The sequence below is a fragment of the Saccopteryx leptura genome, chromosome 6, assembly GCF_036850995.1.
Source record: "Saccopteryx leptura isolate mSacLep1 chromosome 6, mSacLep1_pri_phased_curated, whole genome shotgun sequence".
In the NCBI taxonomy this organism is placed as follows: Eukaryota; Metazoa; Chordata; class Mammalia; order Chiroptera; family Emballonuridae; genus Saccopteryx; species Saccopteryx leptura.
The window spans coordinates 71,201,773-71,221,460 of NC_089508.1; positions in this window are offsets into that span (position 1 = coordinate 71,201,773).

Genomic DNA, 19,688 nt, shown 5'->3' on the forward strand with positions numbered 1-19,688 from the left:
CTGTCTCCATCAGTGTTGCTCTAGTTCAGGACTGTGACCACTCCTCTCCGTCTCCGTTAGTGTTGCTCTAGTTCAGGACTGTGACCACTCCTCTCCATCTCCGTCAGTGTTGCTCTAGTGCAGGACTGTGACCACTCCTCTCCGTCTCCGTCAGTGTTGCTCTAGTTCAGGACTGTGACCACTCCTCTCCATCTCCATCAGTGTTGCTCTAGTTCAGGACTGTGACCACTCCTCTCTGTCTCCGTCAGTGTTGCTCTAGTTCAGGACTGTGACCACTCCTCTCCGTCTCCGTCAGTGTTGCTCTAGTTCAGGACTGTGACCACTCCTCTCCGTCTCCGTCAGTGTTGCTCTAGTTCAGGACTGTGACCACTCCTCTCCGTCTCCGTCAGTGTTGCTCTAGTTCAGGACTGTGACCACTCCTCTCCGTCTCCGTCAGTGTTGCTCTAGTCCAGGACTGTGACCACTCCTCTCCGTCTCCATCAGTGTTGCTCTAGTTCAGGACTGTGACCACTCCTCTCCGTCTCCGTCAGTGTTGCTTTGGTCCAGGACTGTGACCACTCCTCTCCGTCTCCGTTAGTGTTGCTCTAGTTCAGGACTGTGACCACTCCTCTCCGTCTCCGTCAGTGTTGCTCTAGTTCAGGCCACCACCATCTCTTACCTGGACCACTCCAATAATTTCCTAACTGGTTTCCCTGTTCCAACCCTTGCCTACTTATCTTAAAGTAAAGATATAATATTTTAAATATCTATTTAAAGACTATTTTCTATAAAACTCATAGTAAATTGATCTTGTCTAATTCTTTAAATTTTTCTGTTGAGTATATTATTTTTTAAAAAGATTGCAAAATGTGCCCAACCTGTTTCAAAGAGGTTTTCTAGGTGCAATAACAAGTCATCTCTTGATAGAGAGGTGGAGAGAATATTAAAATTATACATATCTAGATTATAAAAACATATATTGCTAAAATCAGTCATTATTTGATATCTAATATTAGTATATCTGAAGGTCTTCTAAAATTATATATAATAATATATAATATGTAATTCTATATAGATCAAGATCATGAAAACAAATATATGGAAATATATTGTTAAGATCAGTCACTAAGTAATATCTAAAATTGAAATATCTGGAGCTCTTTAAAAATTATATATATATATGTGTATATATATATATTAGTTTGAATAGTTTGGCCTGAAGAGAAGTAGTTCAATTAAATGACTCACTAAAGTTTCTTCCAGCTATTAAATTCTTGGAGTCTATGACATTTTTTGATGTAATACAAATTTCCAGGTAAAAATTGAACAGCTTATTGCTTTTGAAGACACAATAAAGATATCAGGTTAAGGTCAAGAAGAGTTCGATAAAGTGAACGATGATGATGATTACCTAATTACTAAATAAAACATGTAGATTTACATCCTGTCTGTCTTGTAGTTATTGAAGACACTGTTGTCGTGGAAAATGTAGGGGGATCGAGATGTGATCATTTAGAATGGTCTGTGGCAATTTTGACTAGGCCAACTCAAAAAATTAGAAGATTGTTTCTAATTTTGAGTTCAGAGTATGTTAGGCAGCTCTTAAACAACACTTTTAATATTTCAGTATCCCCAATCGGTATGGCAACCAACTCTGCTTCATGTGCCGCTCACCTTCTTCACTCACCTACTTCCCAGGAAAGCTCCCTCTAAGGTCATGCTTGGAAAAATAAAAGAGTTAATTCCTTTGGAAGCAAAACTTTATGGATTGTTAGGCAAAATAGTTTCTAGTGCTTGATATGACCAGTGCCATCTTAAGAAGCAAGTTGCTCTCAGTGACTGCCAGTTCACCCTGGGAGAGGTGGGCTCATACAGTCTGTAAAGAATGTTCTTACAAAGAAAAGTAGGCCCATGAAGTTGTTCACTGCTTTGGAATATACAGTGTTTAACTAGTCCATGCCTTTTGGCTATAAGCCACCAGCTTAGCAAGCATGTGCCGCTTGGCTACAAGCCTGGACGCTATACATATATATATATCAAGCCCCCCTCCCCTTTCCGGTGTGGAAATCCACCATCTTGCCGTTCCCAAGACTCTCCTTCTAGCTGTGTATTTCCTTAATGAACTCTTAGTTTGCTTCTGGAGTTTTCAGCTTCTTTCTTTGATCTCTCAGCCCAGGCATCCTTTGGAGGTCAGTATTAGTATAGCTGGAGAAATTTCCAGCACGGGTGAGTGCTCCTTGCTTTCTTTTGTTGGATACAGTTCCAAGAAGCGTTTTGTAGTCTCTTGCTCACTTGCTAGCACATCTTGTACTGACTTCTCCTCTCTCCCTGTACTGTGCCCCTGCACTCCATCTAAATGGCCTTCATGTTCTGCCTTGTGGTATCCGTGTCCTTAGGTAATCCTCGGTCCTTGAAGACCTGGTGACTTTTCTAAAAACACTATGACAACAGTGGTAGAACATCACTTCCAAAATTAGGTCATAAAAAGGCTCTGAGTTTAGTCTCGTTTGCCTTTTCTTGCTCTCTCTCTCCCCCCCTCCTAGAGCTTTGGTTCTGGTGAAAGTCACCTGCCATGTTGTGAGCAGCCTTGTGGAGAGACCCACTGGCAAAGAACGGCTGTAATCCCCGGTAACCAGCAAGGATGTCAAGGCTGCCAGCACCCATGTGAGCAAGGTTGGGAGCAGATCCTCTTTCCCTAGACCAGCTTTGAGGTGAGTGACTGCAGCCTTGTGAGAGACTCTAAGAAGCAGGCATTCAGCTAAGCTCCTCCTGGATTCCTGGCCCCCAGAAACTGTGAGATAATAAATGCATTGTTATAAATAGCTAAGTTTGAAGCTGTAATATGGCATTGTAATACAGCAGCAGATAACGAATGTATTCTACACCCTATTTTACCCCAATCCTTCACTCCCGTTCTCTGGGATCACAATTCCCAATAAAGTACAATATATAGGATTTTCATTCACACTGAACTTTGTGGGGAACCTTGGTTAAGTTATATTTTTTCATGTTATCTGGTATTTATTTAATCATTACATGCAAGCCTCTTCTAATTGTTTTTATTATTTAGCATAGGATAAAGTAAATCCTTTTGATTTTCTGACTACTCCTCTCTTTTCTTTCTTTTTTTTAAGTGAGAGAAGGGGAGACAGAGAGAAAACTCTCACATGTGCCCCAACCGGGATCCACCGGGGAACCTCTGTCTGGGGCCGATGCTCAAATCAACCAAACTATTTTTAACACCTGAGGCTGACTCTCAGAGCAACTGAGCTATCTTCAGCACCCAGGCTGAGGCTCGAACCAATTAAGCCACTGGCTACAGGAGGGGAAAGGGAGAGAAGGGGGAGAGGGAAGGAAAGAGAAGCAGATGGTCACTTCTCATGTGTGCCCTGACCAGGAATAGAACCTGGGACATCTGTATACCAGGCCCACACACTATCCACTGAGCCAGCCAGCCAGGACTGACTGCCCTCTATTCTAAGTTCAGGGTAATTTTTCTCAGTGGTGTTTTTGGCTGTTGTTTCTATACCAGGTTTTCTCATTTCTCCCTTAGAAATGCTTACAAGTTTTTGGTGTGCATGTCCATTTCCTGTTCTCTCTGACTGTTATCTTCTCTCTCATTTCTCTTTTTGTTCTCTCTTTTTTTAAAATTTCCTCTGCTTTCTGAAGTAGGTCCTCATGTTGGTTTTACACATTTCTGACTCAGTTTTCAACTAAGTTATTTTCCTTACCAGCTCCAAATATGGTGACTTCTAGACTTGATAAGGATACCTTTTATGAAAAATCTTTATATATTTCTAAGTTTTACATTTCCCTGTGGTTGGTAAATCTATTTTTGAGATCTAGAAGATATGGTAAAAGCCTAGAACCCTGGGGAACTTGAGAGAAGGGCAAATCAATGCAGGGCGGGGAGGCAAGGACTCGGGGACAATGGGGAGAGCAAAGGGGGCCTTGTTTGCTTGGTCTAACAACAAGCTCAACTACATTTGTCTAGTTTCTGTTTCCAATGAGGTTTCATTGTAAATGCCAGCTGGAGATACTGTCCTCTCCAGGCTGCAGATTGCCTTTTTGTGATTTATTGTCTTCTGCAAAACTATACTTGATATTCATTTGAATTGCTTTCATTATGTCAGAATATTTAGGGTGGGACCGTGCTACTCTGATTTAGTCCAGGTTTCACTCTCTCCCAGGAATGGTCTTGGAAGTGAACAAGCAAAGTTTTTATTTCACTGCTGGGGGAAAAACTGGTTCATAAGGAAGCTGAGGATTTATCCAAGATCAGAAATCAGAGGGAATGGCAGAGAACTTCAGAACACTCTCCTATATGCAGAAAGGATTCATTGTGACAATTACACTGTGTTGAAATCAGGCATATTTAGAAGTTCTTAAATATAATTTGGTGCTAACTTTTGTTGAAGTCTTCAGAATTGATCTTCAATGTGTCCAGTCTTCCATTTCTGTGTTTTTTACTGTTTCCCTCTGTTTTTCATCTCCACCTATCTGTGATGATTCAACCAAGTATCTTTTATTAAAACCTGGTCTAAGCAAAGGAACTGAATCCATACCCTCATACAAGAGAAGTATTTAATAATGTTTAAGTTATTACTTCTCCCTAAAAATGATTAATTAATGAATTTCTTTTTGTTTTTTAAATATTTTAAGTGAGAGAAGGGGAGATAGACTCCCATATGCACCCCAACCAGGATCCACCTGGTGACCCCATCTAGGGCTGATGCTCTGCCCATCTCGGGCCTATGCTCACAACCAAGCTATTTTTAGCTCTTGAGGCAGAGGCTCCATGGAGCCATCCTCAGTGCCCTGGACCAACATACTCAAATCATTTGAGCCCTGGCTGTGGAAGGGAGACAGAAAGAAAGAGAAAGAGAGAAAGGGGAGGGGGAGAGGCAAGAAGCAGATGGTTGCTTCTCCTGTGTGCCTTGACCGGGAATTGAACCCAGGATTTCCACATGCCACGTTGATGCTCTTATCACTGAGCCAACCAACCAGGGCGGAGTAAATGAATTTCTAATTATTGAATTTTGAACTCCAAAAATTGGGATAGATTTGATTGGAGAACCAAGGTAAAGAGTGGGGAAAGAAGTTTGGAAAACATTTATTTTTTTCGCTCCTGCAACAGATGTAAGTTCTACTTATTTCTCCTGTGGATAGAATGTGCCTTGTAGTGACTAGCTGGGTATGCCAGGCACAGTGTATCAGGAATTGTTAGCTTACCTGCTCAGGCTTACACACACACACACTTACACACACTTATTTAAATAGACTTTTTTTGTTGTTTGTTTTTTGTTTTTTTGTATTTTTCTGAAGCTAGAAACGGGGAGAGACAGTCAGACAGACTCCCGCATGCGCCCGACCAGGATCCACCCGGCACGCCCACCAGGGGCAAAGCTCTGCCCACCAGGGGGCGATGCTCTGCCCTCCGGGGCATCGCTCTGTTGCGACCAGAGCCACTCTAGTGCCTGGAGCAGAGGTCAAGGAGCCATCCCCAGGGCCTGAGCCATCTTTGCTCCAATGGAGCCTCGGCTGCGGGAGGGGAAGAGAGAGAGAGGAAGGAGAGAGGGAGGGGTGGAGAAGCAGATGGGCGCTTCTCCTGTGTGCCCTGGCCGGGAATCAAACCCGGGACTTCTGCACGCCAGGCCGATGCTTTACCACTGAGCCAACCAGCCAGGGCCTAGACTTTTTTTTTTTTTTAAATTTTTATTAATGTTAATGGTATGACATTAATAATTCAGGGTACATATATTCAAAGAAAACATGTCTAGGTTATCTTGTCATTAAATTATGTTGCATACCTCTCGCCCAGAGTCAGATTGTCCTCCGTCACCCTCTATCTAGTTTTCTCTGTGCCCTTCCCCCTCCCCCTAACCCTCTCCCTCCCTCCTTCCTGCGTCTTCCCTCCCCCCACCCCTGGTAACCACCACACTCTTGTCCATGTCTCTTAGTCTCGTTTTTATGTTCCACCAATGTATGGAATCATGTAGTTCTTGTTTTTTTCTGATTTACTTATTTCACTCCGTATAATGTTATCAAGATCCCACCATTTTGCTGTAAATGATCTAATGTCATCATTTCTTATGGCTGAGTAGTATTCCATAGTGTATATGTGCCACATCTTCTTTATCCAATCTTCTATTGAAGGGGTTTTTGGTTGTTTCCATGTCTTGGCCACTGTGAACAGTGCTGCTATGAACATGGGGCTACATGTGTCTTTACATATCAATGATTCTGAGGTTTTGGGGTATATACCCAGTAGAGGGATTGCTGGGTCAAAAGGTAGTTCTATTTTCAGTTTTTTGAGGAACCACCATACTTTCCTCCATAGTGGTTGTACTACTTTACATTCCCACCAACAGTGTATGAGGGTTCCTTTTTCTCCACAGCCTCTCCAACATTTGTTATTACCTGTCTTGTTGATAATAGCTAATCTAACAGGGGTGAGGTGGTATCTCATTGTAGTTTTGATTTGCATTTCTCTAATAACTAATGAAGCTGAGCATCTTTTCATATATCTGTTGGCCATTTGTATTTCTCCCTGGGAGAAGTGTCTGTTCATGTCCTCTTCCCATTTTTTTATTGGATTGTTTGTTTGTTTGTTGTTGAGTTTTATGAGTTCTTTGTAAATTTTGGATATTAGGCCCTTATCTGAGCTGTTGTTTGAAAATATCAGTTCTCATTTAGTTGGCTGTCTGTTTATTTTTATATCAGTTTCTCTTGCTGAGCAAAAACTTTTTATTCTGATGTAGTCCCATTCATTTATCTTTACCTTCACTTCTCTTGCCATTGGAGTCAAGTTCATAAAATGCTCTTTAAAACCCAGGTCCATGATTTTAGTACCTATGTCTTCTTCTATGTACTTTATTGTTTCAGATCTTATATTTAGGTCTTTGATCCATTTTGAATTAATTTTAGTACACGGGGACAGGCTGTAGTCGAGTTTCATTCTTTTGCATGTGGCTTTCCAGTTTTCCCAACACCATTTGTTGAAGAGGCTTTCTTTTCTCCATTGTGTGTTGTTGGCCCCTTTATCAAAGATTATTTGACCATATATATGTGGTTTTATTTCTGGGCTTTCTATTCTGTTCCATTGGTCTGAGTGTCTATTTTTCTGCCAATACCATGCAGTTTTGATTATTGTGGCCCTATAATATAGTTTAAAGTCAGGTATTGTAATGCCCCCAGCTTCATTCTTTTTCCTTAGGATTGCTTTGGCTAATCGGGGTTTTTTATAGTTCCATATAAATCTTATGATTTTTTGTTCCATTTCTTTAAAAAATGTCATAGGAATTTTGATGGGAATTGCATTAAATTTATATATTACTATGGCCATTTTAATTATATTTATTCTTCCTACCCAAGAACAAGGAATATTTTTCCATCTCATTGTGTCTTTTCTATTTCTCTTAGCAATGCCTTGTAGTTTTCTTTATATAGGTCCTTTACGTTCTTTGTTATGTTTATTCCTAGGTATTTTATTTTTTTTGTTGCAATCGTGAAGGGGATTATTCTTTTGAGTTCATTCTCAATTGTTTCATTGTTGGCATATAGAAAGGCTATGGACTTTTGTATGTTAATTTTGTATCCTGCGACCTTACTGTATTGGTTTATTGTTTCTAGTAATCTTTTTGTGGAGTCCTTTGGGTTTTCGATGTATAGGATCATATCATCAGCAAAAAGTGATACCTTTACTTCTTCTTTTCCGATATGGATGCCTTTTATTTCTTTGTCTTGTCTGATTGCTCTGGCCAGAACTTCTAGCACCATGTTAAATAAGAGTGGAGAGAGTGGACACCCCTGTCGTGTTCCTGATTTAAGGTGGAAAGTCCTCAGTTTTATGTCATTTAATATGATGTTGGCTGATGGTTTATTATCATATTGAGATATTTTCCTTCTATACCCATTTTGTTGAGAGTCTTAAACATAAAATTGTGTTGTATTTTATCGAAAGCCTTTTCTGCATCTATTGATAAGATCATGTGGTTTTTGTTCTTTGTTTTGTTGATATGGTGTATTACGTTAACTGTTTTACGTATGTTGAACCATCCTTGAGATTCTGGGATGAATCCCACTTGATCATGATGTATTATTTTTTTAATATGTTGTTGTATTCGATTTGCCAGTATTTTGTTTAGTATTTTAGCATCTGTATTCATTAGAGATATTGGTCTGTAGTTTTCTTTTTTTGTGCCATCCTTGCCAGGTTTTGGTATGAGGGTCATGTTGGCCTCATAAAATGTGTTTGGAAGTATTGCTTCTTCTTCAATTTTTTGGAAGACTTTGAGTAGAATAGGAACCAAGTCTTCTTAAATGTTTGATAGAATTCACTAGTATAACCATCTGGGCCTGGACTTTTATTTTTGGGGAGGTTTTTAATAGTTTTTTCTATTTCCTCCCTGCTGATTGGTCTGTTTAGGCTTTCTGCTTCTTCATGACTCAGTTTAGGAAGGTTGTATTGTTCTAGGAATTTATCCATTTCTTCTAGATTGTTGTATTTGGAGGCATATAGTTTTTCATAGTATTCTACAATAATTCTTTGTATATCTATGATGTCTGTGGTGATCTCTCCTCTTTCATTTTGGATTTTATTTATTTGAGTCCTGTGTCTTTTTTCCTTGGTGAGTCTTGCCAAGGGTTTGTCAATTTTGTTGATCTTTTCAAAGAACCAGCTCCTTGTTTTATTGATTTTTTTCTATAGTTTTTCTGTTCTCTATTTCGTTTATTTCTGCTCTGATTTTTATTATCTCCTTTCTTCGGCTGGTTTTGGGTTGTCTTTGTTCTTCTTTTTCTAGTTCCTTAAGGTGTGAAGTTAAGTGGTTTACTTTGGCTCTCTCTTATTTGTTCATATATGCCTGAAGTGATATGAACTTTCCTCTTATTACTGCTTTTGCTGCATCCCAGAGATTCTGATATGTCGTATTTTCATTTTCATTTGTCTGTATATATCTTTTGATCTCTGCGCTTATTTCTTCTTTGACCCATTCATTTTTTAGAAGTATGTTGTTTAGTTTCCACAATTTTGTGGGTTTTTCCCCCTCTTTTTTACAGTTGAATTCTAGTTTCAAGGCTTTATGATCAGAGAATATGCTTGGCACAATTTCAATTTTTCTAAATTTGCTGATATTGTCTTTGTGGCCCAACATATGGTCAATTCTTGAGAATGTTCCATGTACACTAGAGAAAAATGTATACTCTGTCGCTTTGGGATGAAGTGTCCTGTAGATGTCTATCATATCCAGGTGTTCTAGTATTTCATTTAAGGCCACTATATCTTTATTGATTCTCTGTTTGGATGACCGATCTAGAGCCGTCAGCAGTGTATTGAGGTCTCCAAGTATGATTGTATTTTTGTCAGTTTTTGTTTTAAGGTCAATAAGTAGCTGTCTTATATATTTTGGTGCTCCTTGGTTTGGTGCATATATATTAAGGATTGTTATGTCTTCTTGATTCAGTGTCCCCTTAATCATTATGAAATGACCATTTTTGTCTCTGAGTACTTTTTCTGTCTTGTAGTCAGCATTATTAGATATGAGTATTGCTACACCTGCTTTTTTTTGGGTGCTGTTTGCTTGGAGTATTGTTTTCTAGCCTTTCACTTTGAATTTGTTTTTATCCTTGTTGCTTAGATGAGTTTCTTGTAGGCAGCATATAGTTGGATTTTGTTTTTTAATCCATTCTGCTACTCTGTGTCTTTTTATTGGTAAGTTTAATCCATTTACATTTAGTGTAATTATTGACACTTGTGGGTTCCCTATTGCCATTTTATAAATTGCTTTCTGTTAGTTTTGTATCTTGTTTGATTCTTCTCTTTTGTTTTTCCATCGTTTGTTTTTGTTTGTTTGTATTCCATACTTCTTTCCTCTGTTGCTACCTTTTTTAAGTCGAGTGTTTTTGTGGTGGTTTTTCCAAGGGTGGTTACCATTAAGTAATGAAAAGGGTACCTACCATATTCATTGTAGTACCCTTTCTTATGAGTATTTCTGCGCTTCATCGTCCTTCGCTACTGTTAATCTTCATCCTTTCTCCCCTTTTTTTTTCTTTTGTTGTCACAGTTTAAGTTTTGTTTTATTGTTTTCTTGTTGGAGCTGTTACTTGTGGTTATGTTTTCTTTTGTTCTTTGAATCTGGTTGGAAAACCCCCTTTAGTATTTCCTGGAGTGGGGGCTTTCTGATGATAAATTCTCTCATCTTTTCTGTATTTGTGAATATTTTTATATCTCCTTCGTACTTGAAGGATAGCTTTGATGGGTATAGTATTCTTGGCTGAAAGTTCCTCTCTTTCAGGGCTTTAAATATTAGGGTCCACTCTCTTCTAGCTTGTAGAGTTTCTGCTGAGAAATCTGATGATAATCTAATAGGCCTTCCTTTATATGTTGTATTCTTCTTTTCCCTGGCTGCCTTGAGAATTTTTTCTTTGTCATTGGTTTGTGTCATCTTCATTATGATGTGCCTTGGAGTGGATTTGTTGTGGTTAAGAAAGCTCGGTGTTCTGTTTGCTTCTTGAATTTGAGGCTTTAGTTCTTTCCACAGGCTTGGGAAGTTCTCATCTATTATTTGTTTGAGTATATTCTCCATTCCATTTTCTTTCTCTTCTCCCTCTGATATACCTATTATTCTTATGTTATTCTTTCTGATGGAGTCAGACAATTCCTGTAGGGCTTTCTCGTTTTTTATTATTTTTGAGTCTCTTTCTTCTTCTCTCTGTTGTGCCTGAAGTTGCTTGTCTTCTATTTCACTGTTCCTATCTTCTATCTGGGCTGTTCTATTAGCTAAGCTTGTTACCTCGTTTTTCAGCTCTTGAATTGAGTTTTTCATTTCTGTTTGATTTGTTTTTATAGTTTCAATTTCCTTGGTAATATATTCTTTGTGATCGTTGAGTTGTTTTCTGATTTCCCTAAATTGCCTTTCTGTGTTTTCTTGTATATCTCTGAGTATTTTTAAGATTTCTATTTTAAATTCTCTGTCATTTGGCTCCAAGGCTTCCAATATATTAAATCTTTTCTCCATAGATTTTTTCACATCTATTTGTGTTACCTCTCTGTATTTTGTATCCATAATGTTCGATTTCCTTTTTCTTATTGGCATCTGAAGGTGGTCTTGGTGATAGTGTTAATTAGAATTAATAAAAAAGAAAAAGAAAAAAAAAAAGAAAAAAGGAAAACACTCCACAAAAAAAGGGAATAATTTATTATTTCCCCCTTTTTTCTTTCTTCTCTTCCCCTCCTCTCACCTCCTTAGGGAAATATCGTGATGACCTGTGAATTATATTATGCTAAATGGAACAAAAACTGCCTATAATGGAGGGCCTGATTTGGGGTGAAGAGTTCAAGGGGCAAAAAAGGGAGTAGGGACCTACTAAATACAAAAAAAAAAAAAAAAAAAAAAAAAAAGGAGAAAATCTTAGACAAGCATAAAATGATTTGCTTGTAAGTGATGGTCGACTAAGAGATATAATGAGAGGGATAAGAGGGAAACAGAAAAAAGGAGAGAAAAAACAATAATTAATGAAGAAAAAAAATAAAAATAATAAGTAAAAATCTGTTGTATTAAGTGGAGCGAAGACTAAATACAATGGAGACTTTGGGTTGGGAGGAATGCTAGTGAGTTAAAAAGCAATGTAAAAAGTGCCCAAAATGCCACAAAAACAAACAAATAAAGGAAAACCAAGAACAAAAGCAGAAGAAGAAAAAAAAGAACAAAAAAAAACCCCCAAAAAACTTGAGTCCCAAATTAAATAATTTGTTCGTGATTGAGGCTTAAATGGGAGGAAAGGTAAAAGGAGAAAAGAAGAAATGAATAGAAAGGAAAAAATAAGAATAAGAGAGAAACGAAGGAAGAAAAAAAGGAAAGGAAAAAAAAACAAAAGGGGAGAGAGTGAGAGTTAAGGGTTTTGGAGTGTAACCCTAAAGGAGAGTTAGGATGAAGAAAAGAAATAAAATGTAACACTCATGGGTAGTGTAGTTCAAGAAAAGGGTAGCATAAGATGGGCAGAGAGTAAAAGGACTGAGGTGGAAGAAATAGAAATAATAATAAAGGCAATAAGATAGAAGAAAGAAACAACAACAACAAAGAATCTGTGGATTTTTCTTGATTTTGAGAGGTTAACTTCTTCCTTTTTTCTTTTCTCTCCCTCTTCCTGGTCGGTGACTCTGTACCCCAGGTTCTGCCCCTGTGTCACTCTTAAGTAGGAATTTGCAGTTGATGGGATTCTATGGCAATGTCATATAATTGGCTTTAGTCTCGCTGGTAGTCAAGGCTTGTTGGCGTTTGCAGAGTCCAACAATGAGAGAGTTTGCTTTCCTGGAGTCTCTTTCCTAGTCTCCCCTTCCTGAATTAGCAGCCTGGTGATCCAGCTATGAGGCTGCCACTACTTCTGTCTGGGGAGTAAGAGGCTCAAAGAGCTGGGAAATCCCCACTCTATCCTCACTCAGTGCAAGGCTCTGGGTAAGGCTCTGGCAGTCAGAGCCTCCAGCGTAATCAGGTGGGGCTGGGAGTCAATTGTTGTCAAGGTGACTGTTCAGCGCCTATCATTCAGTTGGACCACTCAACCCAGGCTTTCCACACTTGGTAGCCTGTTTTGGCTGGGAAGAAGAAGCACTAGTCGCTGCTTGCTTTATGGATCTTAATACCTGCCAAGTCCCTCTTGTTAGGTATATCCCTGAATATGGAGGCTCTGTCAATCAGAAGTTGCCCCCGCCCCTTTAGCGAAAGGCACTGAAAAATATCACGCCTCTTGTCTTGGATCGCTGAACTGGGAGAGATCTTATCAATTAGAGCCCCGTGGGTGCGTAGATTTCGTGGGTTAAGCTAATTTCAGTGATTGGATCCGCAGCTGTGCTCCAGAAAGTATTTCAGGCTGCCTGCGTGCCCCTCCCCCCAACGCATGATTGTTAGCTTGAATGGCTGGGTGAGGTGCCCCGCCCATGGAGAGAATCTCCTGACTAGGAAAGACAGCCTTGGCGCCCCTCCCGGACCAAGGTTCGGGGCGCGTGCGCGGTTTCTTGGCACGGCAGTGGCCGGGGACTCTCTGGACCGTGGCACAGGGCGCGCGCACGGTTTCTCGGCACGCCAGTGGCCGGGGACTCTCTGGACCGCGGCACGGGGCGCGCGCGCGCAGTTTCTCAGGGTATGCAGCGCTGGCTGCCAGTGCCCAGGCTGCCGTTCCGAGTGTGGGCGGGCAGCTACATGTGTGGGTTCACTCACCACAGGTGTACTCCCTCCTCGGCAACAGTCCTTTTGCTTTCAGTGTGTGTGTGGAACTCCGGAATGCTCCGAGGATAAATTTTTCTGTTTCTAGTTGATAAATTTGTTGAGATTTTGGGGAGATCTGTTGGACGCGCTGCTCACGGCGCCATTTCCGTGATGTCACTCGCCTGACTTATTTTTTTTAAAGAAGTTTTAGGTACACAAAAGAATGAAGGGAAAGTATTGAGAATTCCCACATGTCCCCTAACTGCCCCCATGCTCAACCTCCCCCGCTATATACATCCTGCTCCAGACTGGGACATTTGTTACAATTAAATATACACTGACTCATCCTAAGCACCCAAAGTTCAAGTTTACATTAGAATTTGCTCTTGATGTAATACATTCTATGCATTTGGATAAATGTGTAATGACATGCATACCCCATTATAATATCACACAGAACAATTTTATTGTCCTAAAAATCCTTTGAGCTCTACTCATTCATTCCTCCTCCCCTGATCCCTTGGAAATTACTGAACTTTTAACTGTCTCCAGTTTTGTCTTCTCCAGAAAGTCATATGGTTAGAATCATATAGTATATAGCCTTTTTAGATTGGCTATTCTCACTTGGTAATAAATTTAAGGTTCTCCATGTCTTTCCATGGCTTAATAGTGCATTTATTTTTATTGCTGAATAATACTCCATTATTTTAGATATACCACAATTTATCCATCCTACTGAGGGACATTTGGTTGCTTCCAAGTTTTGTCAATTAAGAATAAAGCTGCTATACATATCCGTGTGCAAGTTTTTGTGTGGATAAGTCTTCTGGTAGAGTGTGATTGTTAGATTATATGAGAAAAGCATGTTTAGTTTTATAAGAAACTATCAAACTGCCTTCCAAAGTGGGTGCATCATTTTGGATTCCTACCAGCAATTTATCAGAGTTCCTGTTGCTCCACATCCTTGTGAGCATTGGTGTCATCAGCAGTTTAGATTTCAACCATTCTAATAAGTATGTACTGGTATCTCATTGATATTTTACCTTGTAGTTTTCTAATGACATATGATATGGAGCATCTTTTTATATGCTATTAGCCATCCATGTATCTTCTGAGGTGAGATGTCTGTTCAGGACTTTTACCCATTTTTAAATTGGGTGTACCTTTTCTTACTGTGGAAGTTTAAGAGTTGTTGTTGTTGTTGTTTGTGTGTGTGTATGTGTGTGTGTGTGTGTGTGTGTGTGTGTATTTTGGGTAACAATCTTTTATCAGATGTCTTTTGAAAACACATTCTCCCAATCTGTGGCTTGTCTTTCCATTCTTTTGAGGCTAGTGATTCTATGTATCAAAAATAGTTTTTTCCCCTATATTCATTTACTTTCCAGTTCTTGAGAAGCAGCCAACAAAGCAGAGAGGGTATAAAAAAACCAATATGTTTTGTCATCCATGGGGTATACAGATCCTAAAATGCACAGTTTATTTCTTGTCTGTTTTTAGCTACTGCATTCCATACACCTCATCACTAGATCAAGGAGTGGAGTATGTGGTCTCTGGGATGGAGGTTACCCACAGGAACTTCTACAGTGTGTCCGTAAAGTCATGGTGCACTTTTGACCGGTCACAGGAAAGCAACAAAAGATGATAGAAATGTGGAATCTGCACCAAATAAAAGGTAACTCTCCCAGTTTCATACCTATTCAGTGCAGTTCGATGTGGGCTCATGCACAGATTTTTTTAGGGCTCCTTAGGTAGCTATCCCGTGTAGCCGCTACAGACTCATCACTGACTGGTGGCTACCAGAACGGGGTTTCTCCACCAAACTGCTGGTTTATTTCAACTGCTTATCTCACCGAATAATGTTATTCCTATGTGGTGGCGCTTTGTTATAAACGCACCGATATTCACCTTGCACTTTGGTCACGGATTCGAATTTAGCGAGCCACAGAACACATTGAACTTTCCTCTGTACCATCCACATCTCGACTGGCATGGCAGTGGGTTGCCCCGCTGTATACACGGTGTTATGTCATCATCTGCGCACGCACACATGCTGCCATATCAACCTACAGAAACTGGGAGGGTTTTCCTTTTATTTGGTGCAGATTTCATATTTCTATCGTTTTTTGTTGCTTTCCTGTGACCAGTCAGAATTGCACCTTAACTTTACGGACAAACTGTATTATATATTCCTTGGAACTTCAGGACCTAATTGTTCTTGTAAGTTTCAGATTCCAAATCTTTGTATATATATATTGGCTGTAGGATCAGCCATGTTTCACAGGGCTACTTATCAATAAAATAAATCAATTCCTCCAGTATGTAGTGATCCTGTTATGGTTTTAATTTGCATTTCCCTGATAACTAATGATGCTGAATATCTTCTCATGTACAATTTACATAACTTCTTTTGTAAAATTTAAACATTTTGTATATTTTACAAATTGGTTGTTTTCTAATTATTGAGTTATCAGTTCATTACATATTCTGATAGTCTTATGCCATATATATATCTCAACCACTTCTCCTTTTGCCTTAGCATTTTCTTAAGAGTCCTTGATAAACAAAAGTTTTAAATCATGATGTTCAACTTATCATTTTACTAGTGCTTTTGTTTTTCCTGTCTAAAAAATCTTTACCTACCCAAAGTTCACAAAGATATTTTCTTATATTTTTATCTAAAAATTTAAATTTTTTACATAGCTCATTTTTGAGTTAATTTGTTTATATGGTGTAAGATAAAGATCAAGGTTGATTTTTTATCTATGTATCAGTTTTTTAGTGTGATTTTTTGATAAGACTATCCTTTCTTCATGGACTACTTCTATCAAAAATTAGTGGCTCATATTAGTGGACCTACTTCTAGACTCTCTTGATTACTTAATAATAGAGTACATCTTTATCTTTGATATTTCTGTTTCAAAATTATTTGGGGGATCTTCTAGTTTGTCCAAGACAGTGTAGGCCCATTCGGCCCAGCTCTTTCCCCTTACAACTAAAAATCTCTGGAAACAACACAACCATGAACATAGGAAATCTCTAGAAGGTGAAAGAAAGAAGATGGCCTACCTAGAGACCTCAGGACTTAAGGAAGAACAAGGTGGTAAGTTTCTGAGTTTCTGTATTGGCTCTCATATATCTTGAATAGGGAGCTCAGAAACCTCCACCAGTAGGCACAAAGAAAGATCTCCAAAAAAGCCTCTCCCCACCCTCCAACAAATACCAAATAACTCTATTCCCCCTTGTCAAAGAATGGAGGAAAGAGAGGCTAACCACCAAGAAAAAATACTTTTTGGCAATACCCACCCTACTTCATCCAAATGTCAACAAAAAATCCACAAACACCTCTTCCATCCCCCCAAAAACTGACTGTGTGTTCCAATTCCCCAGTCTGTCAGCAGTGCTGAACGAGAAGTTGATCTTCTATTCTCGGCTCAGTGGAAGCCAACAGTGTGTTGATTTCCACGATAGGGTAGTGCCTGCAGAGTCCAGTGTTGAACTGAGCTTTTGTGACTATACAGAAGCTACAAGAATTAAGGAGGCAGTGCAAGGCCGTGTGAAGCAGTGCTAGGCAGTGCCAGTCAGTGCTTATTGCCACCAGGTTGAAAAGAGAGATAGACAACTCCACAGTTCTACTTGGGGACCTCAACACAGCACTCTCAGCAACTAAAAGAATTGCTAAACAGAAAACTGTTTTGACTATTCTAGGTTCTTTGTATTTCCCCTGGAAGTTTTGAATTAATCTTTCCATTTTCTCATAATAAGCTACTGGAATTTTACTTGGGATTATGTTTATAGGTTGCAAATTTATAGTTCAATTTCAGAAGAATTGACTTCTTAATACTGAGTCTTTCTATTTAGTATTACTTCTTAATATTGATTCTTAATACTGAATGTAGTACTCCAGCTCGCTGGGAACTACTAGTATTGCATGGAGAAACTGCCCAAGATACAAAATTGTTGTCAAGAGGAAGAGGGAGCAGCTGTCAAGGAAGACAAACCTGCCAAGTTCCCTTCTCAAACAGCTTTTGTTGAGAAGAGGCAGCAACTTTTTTTAGGATTATAGGGGAGGGAGATCAGGTGATAAGGGTAAAGAATGACTAATGGACTACTTGCTGACATGGAGAAAGGGCTAATTTCGGTCAGTGCATTCCTTTTCTTTTGCTAACTAACAAGCACAAAGGAAGAGGCAATCTAGAACTCTTTAGGCTAATTTCTTAAGAGCCCATTCACATGCCTTCCTTTGTGTTTGCACAAAGGTCACTCACTCACTCACTCACAGGGTTTCTTGGTGTTTACATCCAAAAGACATTCATTCAGGGCTTTCTAACTAAAGTTCCCCAATCCAAGTCATAGAAGGCTCAAGGTTAATTAGGTGATTCCCTACACTGAATCTAGCATAAACTGTTATATATTTACATTTATTTGTCTTTAATTTCTTTTAGCAATGTTTTATAATTTTTAGTGTAAAGGTCTTGCATGTATTTTATTAAGTTTATTTTATGTTTTGATGGCATTTTAAATATCTATTTTTTTAAGGAAAATGTGTTTCGTCTTCAAGATATTTTTACTGGATAGAGAATTTTGGGCTGACAATTTTTTTTGTTTGTTTGTTTCAACACTCTAAGATATTGTTCCATATATTTCTTGCCTCTATTGTTTCTGATGAGAAGTCAATATTCATTAGTGTCATTGTTCCCCTGTATATACCAGGTGGGACAAAAGTAGATTTACAGTTGTTTGTAAGGACAATAATACAATTAATAAATAACAGCCTGACTTGTGGTGGTGCAGTGGATAAAGCGTCAACCTGGAAATGCTGAGGTCACCGTTTTGAAACCCTGGGCTTGCCTGGTCAAGGCACATATGGGAGTTGATGCTTCCAGCTCCTCCCCCCTTCTCTCTCTCTGTCTCTTTCTCCTCTCTCTCCCTCTCTGTCTCTCTCTCTACCTCTCTCTCTCCTCTCTAAAAATGAATAAATAAAATAAAAAAAATTTAAAATAAATAAATAACAATACAAGAATAAACTCTGTGTTTTGCATACTAACAACCATAAACCTACTTTTGTCCCACCCTGTAATATGTAATTTCTTTGTCTTCCTTCAGGATTTTCTCCTTATCTCTGGTTTTCAGCAGTATCAGCATAGTTTTCTTCATATTTATTCTTTTTAGGGTTTTGTTGGGCAGATAAAATATATTATGCTCACTTTGTTGAGGATGGCACTGCCCACGTGGAGGCCTGTCGCTCAGGTGATATTGATGTGTGTTGGGGGCGGGCTGTGGGCAGGCAGGATCCTTGTAGCCTGGGGCTTGGTTTTAGGACTAGGCCTTTCCCACCCTTTTTTTTTTCCCACCCTTTTTGATGTAGGGTGGTACAATCCCATCATGCCCCAGATAAGTGACTTTGTATTAGAGACTTCCCTATTTTGTATATTGGATTGAAGGTTTTGATTTCTACACTATAAAATGGGGGCAGAACAGGAGCTTGCTCTCTTGGTTCCTGAGATTAGCATTAGAGAGCAGAGAGCAGAGAAAGGCCATGTGGAGGAGGCCAGGAGAAGCAGCCAAGATGGCGGAGTGTTGAGTGAGAAGCCAGTTTGTGCAGTTTGTGCAAGGAGAAGGAAGGAGATGGGAAACAGAGGCCAATAAGTCTGGTGAGCTAGAAACCTTTGATTCTAGGTGTAAGGTCGGTGGACAGCAGGAAAGGTCAGACCTGCGAACTTTGGCTAGGACCGCCCACAACCAAGCACGCCAAAAGAAACTTCCCAGGAGCCCTTTGGAAAAAAGCGACTATCTGCCAGCCAGTGAGATTTCACCACATCATATTAGCTCGACCACCCTAGGGACCCTTTAAATATCTCCCACGCGGATCACCACTTGCGACTTCCCTGGCCTCCATCTTTCCTCAGGGCCAGGGAACCTCGCCGGGTGGGATGCATGCTCTGTACTCAATAAAGCCTTTTGTTATTCCACACTTTGTGGCTCCGGCCCCTTCCTTCCTTCTTGGCGGGGAAAAATACCTTACACTAGGAAACTCGGATAAGTCAGTAGCTTTGTGAGCACTGAATGAGTGGGTTTTGGAGCCCAGTGGGTGTTTTTACTTGCCCAACAGGTGCAAGCTAGGATTAAAGCTAATGGCCCATCAGTTTTTGGCTCCATTGTTTCTTTACCGATTGTCTGAATCCAATGCGAACCTGCATGCGCCAGGCGGCTGTGATGGTGACCGTGGTTACTGGCTTTACACCTCTCTTTATTCTCTTCTGTAATTTCAAATACATGTATGTTAGACCTTTTGATATTGTCCCAGAAATCCTTGAAGTTCTGTGAATTTTTTCCAGTCATTTTTCTCTGTGTTCTTTATATTAGATAATTCTACTGATTGATAGTCAAGTTTTCTGACTTTTCTCTATCATCTCAATTCTACTATTAAGCTCATTCAGTACATTTTTAACTTCAAATATTATATTTATTAATCCTAGTATTACCCATTGGTTCTTTTTTATTTTTTTT